General features: G+C 48.9%; 1 long non-coding RNA gene across 1 annotated transcript; it reads right to left on the reverse strand.

Moving 5' to 3' along the window:
- Positions 1-262: 262 nt before the first annotated feature.
- On the reverse strand, positions 263-5,340 carry LOC138920488 (uncharacterized). Its single transcript, XR_011431734.1, has 2 exons — positions 5,068-5,340; positions 263-4,231 (listed from the first exon to the last, which is right to left on the reverse strand). It is a non-coding gene; the product is annotated as an uncharacterized lncRNA (long non-coding RNA).
- Between the last annotated feature and the right edge of the window lie 276 nt (positions 5,341-5,616).

Below are 5,616 nucleotides of genomic sequence, written 5' to 3' on the forward strand. Positions count from 1 at the left end.
CTTGTTTTTGAAGCGTTTCTCTTTAAGTAGACTCTCTGTAGCCTCTTTAATATCACTAAAATGTTGCTTACATCTTAACTATGTCTATTGTAGTGGCAGGACACAGACGGCGTGAATCCGCAGGAATGGAGGATTTGCAGCCAAATAGTGTCTGCAGGGTAACATGTATTCATGAGAGCGTATCTCCCCCAAAATAGTACAGCAAGATGCCAGAACCCATCTAAATGGGTTGAGAACTTGAAGAGAAGGTCAACAGGCAGAATTCAAGTCTATTGATGGGCGTAATTTAATTTTAATTCTTTTGAGGGAAAATTTTGTCAAATACCTTTTAGGTCACAAACTATGGTTAAATGATACCAATAGAGAGATTTAAAATCTTGATTTCAAAAACCTCAGCCTGGAATTTATCAATTCAGTTTATCTATAACTTGGAACAAGTGTCAAATGACTAGTTCTGAGGTCCCCAGCTTCCTCCCCATTCCGTACAGAGACTGAGCCACCATGGACTACAGCTTCAGGCTGAGACCCAGGGCAATTATGGCTCTGGTCAGACCTCACTGCTGAGCTTGCAAAGATTGCCAGGTGGGGGCGACTTCGTAGGCAGGATGCTGGCGCCGGCAACGTGGACTGTTTGATGAATCTGCATCATGATTGTCTTCCTTGAAAACTTCTTTGTACCTGGAACCCTGAGTGTGGTGTACATGCAGAGGTGGCTTGTTAGTGACGTTCACTGGGGAACACTTTGAGAATCAGACTAGTTTCTGCCTACCAAGTTTCTCTGAATGAATAGTGAAGAACGCGACTATTGTGAATACAAGGGTGAAATTTGTCCCCTTATTCCTTTGAACGTTACCTTTTTTTATGTTTAAAATATTAAACAGTAAGAACTGAGCTAGACTAGGCCAGTGTGAGATTTATAGTTGCATTAGGTACAAGCTGTCAGGGTTCTTTGAGGTTAAATGGTTATCACGTGGCTTAGTGTGTGTCATCACATGGCTTAGTGTGGGTGGACATATGCCTTTTTGTCTGTCCAGCAGTGGGCTTTCTGTCACTTGCTACCATATGTGTCCTCAGCATGGACTCTGCCTGGCTCAGGTTCTCAAATTGGTGACATGAATCCACCTAAATTGGCATTAACACTATAAAGTATATTGAGACACGGATTATGGAGACTTTTCTGGGGTAAGGCTGAGAGTTGGAAGGTGCCAGGACTTCAGGGAAAGTAGATGTTACATGGATTGGGAAAGCTCCAAACCAAAATGGGCCTTATTGAGCTGTTTTGTACTAAGACTGGTTTTGAGGCTCCTGAGTGAACCCTGGATAACATGGAAGTTCATCCACCCATCCATCCATCTACCCACTCATCCACCCAGCCACCCACACATCAATTCATGATCCATCCATCTACCCACCCATCCACCCATCCATCCAGCCATCCACCCATCCATTCAGCATCCATCCATCTACCCAGTCATCCACCTATCCATCCAACCACCCACTCATCCATTCATCATCCATCCATCCACCCGCCCACCCACCCATCCACCCATCCATCCAGCCATCCAGCCATCCATTCATCCATCCACCCAATCACCCACCCATCCATCCACCATCCATCAATCCATCCATTCATTAAATTCACCTATTTCAACATATATTTTAGCTCCTCCACTGGCCAGACCCTGTACCGCATGCAAAGGCTAAAACAGCGAATGAGAGATAATACAGTTCTTGCTCTCCAGAGCTTACAATGTGGTGACATACATTATGATAGGCTGACTAATGCCCTACCAATATGTCCATGTCCTAATCCCCAGAACCTGTGAATGTCACCTCACATGGTAAAGGGGACTTTCCAGATGTGATTAAGTCAAGGATCTTGAGTTGGGGAGATTATCCCGGATTACCTGCGTGGGCCCAGTGTCACTACAAGGGTCTTTATAGGAAGACTGGAGGGTCAGAGTCAGAGAAGGTGATGAGGTGGGAGGTCAGAAGGAGATTTAAAGATGCCACGTGGCTTTGAAAATGGAGGGCGGCGCCATAAGCCGAGGAACACAGGCGCCCCTGTAAGCTGGAAAAGGCATGGAAACGATTCTTCCCTTGAAGCCTCCAGACAGAATGCAGCCCTGCCCACACGTTGACTTCAGCCCCGCGGCCTGACTGTGGACTTCTGACCTTCAGAACTCTAAGGCGGTGCATTTGTAGTGGGTTAGGCCACTGAGCTCACGGTGATTTGTTGCAGCAGCCACAGGAAATGATCCACACAGACAGTGAAACCAGAGGGTGACGCGGGCTGTGATGGGGCAAAGGTTCCTTCAGGACCTCGTGGAGGGATGCTGTCCCTCAGCCAGCACAGAGGAGGCATCAGGGAAGACTGGCAGAAGGAAGTAATAACCGAGCTGAGATTTTAGAGATGGGTGACAGGTGAGGCCAGAAGTTCGCAGGCACAGGGAGAAGTGAGCTTAAAGGCCCGGAAGTCAGAGCAGCCCCAGGTCCTGAGGAGAGAGCAAGAACCTGAAGAGGGTGAGAGGGTGTGGGAGAGGGGAGGTCAAGGCCTGAGGCTGCAGGGATGGGCAGGGACAGGTGGCAGAGCCTGGAGAGGAGCTCTGATGGAGTTTGCACGCTGGACAGGAGCCACTCAAGGTTCGCGTCTGTATTTCAAAGGATCACTTTGGCTTCAGAAACCAGGAGAACTGGATTAGAAATACTCTAAGGACCTACATGACCCTACAGAAGTGGCCCTGAATTAGCCACCTGCAGGCCTTCACTCTGATACCACAGATTCTGCAGTCATCTCACAGCAAGAAAGAAGACAGCCGAGGTGGCAGTCCCACAGTATAACAGACTGTCAGTTCCTTACTTCTGTCATTGACACACTGAAATCAACTTCTACATGCAGCATGGAGCTGTCTGCTCTCCACTTCAAAGCAGTGAATGCGCATTGTGAAAAAACCACACAACCCAGAAATATTCCTCTGCGCTTCTCTGACCCTTTCCAGTAGGCCGGGGTCACAGCTCCTACTGTGCTCTCACCCACCTCGGCCCCCGTTCTTCAGAAAGCTACAGCTTAAAAGGGGGGTTTTGGCTAAACATGCTGGGGCACACCAGGCTTGGGCCCCATTCTCCTCCTGGAGGTGGGTCCTGAGGACTCCTCCCAGCGGTGAATTCCAGTAGTGAGGAAGATCAGGAAGCTCAGCCTCAGGCCTGGGGTGGAGCCACAGGGATATTCAGATGGAGAGAAAGGAAAAGCTGCTCCCCTGCAGCTGCGGCTCTCAGAGACTACAAAGCAGCTTCCAGCGAATTCCATACAAAGACAGAGGGGTGCTGGAGGCCATCCCGCTGCTTGGTGGCCCCCTGGGAATGATAGGGCTGGTTGCTGCCACAGCAGGACAGTCCCTGACTCAGTCCTCATTTCACGTGTCCCCAAATGAAATAGGCCAAATGGCCAAGTTTGGCAATCCTTATGCAGATGCAGAGCAGAGTGGCTGAGAGTGGGCATGTGTGCACACAGGAAGACTTTCTACACGCACGCAGGAGGTTCACGAAGCGCCCAGAGTAACCCCCGGAGAACATCAAAGTGGAGAGGACCCAGTGACAAAGTCAAATCCATGCTTTGCCCTGATGAGTTCACACAAGCGGCAGCATTTGAAAGTGACTGAGATGGAATCCACAGAATATTTCAATGTCTGGAGCTGTTTGGCTTGCAGACCTGACTCTAATACTCGGGCACGGGCAGGCCGAGAGGCAGCAGACCTTGCTGAGAGGTGAGAGTCCTCTCTGTGGGACCATGACACGGATCTCCAGCGCCATTGCTGCCAACTGTCAGAGTTCCGTGCTCAGCAAGCTATCCCAAGCACGGTGACTGAGTTTGCAAGGAGTGTCATTCCCTTCCATACTCTCCGTTTTATATCACTCAATGCACTTATGAACAACACTGATTCAAGCAGACTTATTGTCTATAATTTGCTGGCATGTTGCTTTACGGAGGACAGAAATTCCATCGGGGCTGGGATCTCGGCCTCCAAAAAGTGAACTCGGAGCAAGAATGGGCAGTTTGCAGCGAGGGCTGTCACTGGTGAGATCACAAAACTTGCTTCTTAGTGGGTATCCTGGGATTGAAAGATTCTTACATTTCTTCAGATCATCTTAAAGGGTATGCATGCCTATAAATGCCATTGTCTCAAACCTTTGGACAGCAATTTCCATGTTTCTGTTCATTGTGGCAAGTGATCTGCAAGATATAAGGCACGGTTATCCTTGGAGGGGTGTTAATGGCCTCATTTTGCCTCATGAAAACAGCTCAATGAAATAGATGTGTTACAGGCACAAGGGCTGAAGCGAGGAATAGAAGGGCAGAACGGGTGGTGGTCTGATGTTTTAAAAACATGGCTTGAAGTACACGTCGATGGATCCTGTCACTTATTTCATATAATTTATTAGGATGCAAGAAGATCAACAAAGTTGGTAATCATTATTTATGAAGCCTTACTCACATAAAGCTGAATCAGCAAACACAGTTGAGTTGATAGCCCCTGAGTCCCCAGTGCACAGCTGAATATCCTGCTTGAAAGAGCAACCCAGATAATAATGCGTTGCACTGACATGGCTTTGGGCACATTCTTTCTTTACCTGGGAAGCTCTACCTAATGGTAAGAATTTGGAAATATGAGTTGGTAGATGGTCTCTAAGTTCCTCTAATTTGGACACCTAGCCAATGCTTTAACAGGTTAATAGCTGTCTTTGCAGCTTTCAGAAGAATTGAATGCCTGCGTCCCTGAGCGAGGGCACTTGGGCATTAGAATAAGCTCAGAGTTTCCATAGCTGTGCATTCTGTTATCTTAGCAACACGAGCAATTCACTTCCCAATCTACTGGCACCACATTCCTCAGGGTACTTTGGGGATGGTAGGCGATTTAATATAGGACACAAAACACTGACACCTTAAGTCTGCTCAGAGTATTAGAATTAATGGAGAGCTTGCACATCTGTCTCCTGATTCCATTTGCGCCCCATGGATGCCAGCCACCGAGATCATCATTCCCAGGAATCGGAGTTTCAGTCACTTACTCAATGCCGGAGCCCAGGTGGGAGGCCATGGTCCTGAGAACACAGATGACACCTCCTGCAACTAGTCATCACTGGAGAACAGATTCTGAGTGTAAAGGTCAGAGGAGGCGAGAACAAGCAAGTGGTCAGAAGTCCAGGTGGGTAGAAAGGAGCCAGGATTAAAACAGACCACGATGAAGCCGTGAGTCCAGGCTGGCTGTTAGAGGGATCTCACAAGGCTCTGGAGCCTGCCGATGGGACGAGGAAGCAAGCACATCAGCTGGGAGGGGGAACCAAGTGCGTCATTCTGTGTGCCTGAGAACGTGCAAGCACTGCCCACATGAGCTCGTTTCCCGGACAAGAGGCAGCTCAGGGCCAGGCAGCTGGACCCACATCAACAAGAGTTTCCTTGTGTCAGAGCCTGCTCTGGGCACACTGCCTCTCTGCTCTCCCCCCTGCTAAGCTGAATCTACTGTGTCGGGAATGCATCCAGAAGGCCAGTGGCCCAGGAGGCGACCACTGCAATGAGCAATCGGTCGTCAAGGTTACTTGGCAGTCAGAGGTGCAGGT

This window comes from Equus caballus, chromosome 1 (assembly GCF_041296265.1).
Source record: "Equus caballus isolate H_3958 breed thoroughbred chromosome 1, TB-T2T, whole genome shotgun sequence".
Taxonomy (NCBI): Eukaryota; Metazoa; Chordata; class Mammalia; order Perissodactyla; family Equidae; genus Equus; species Equus caballus.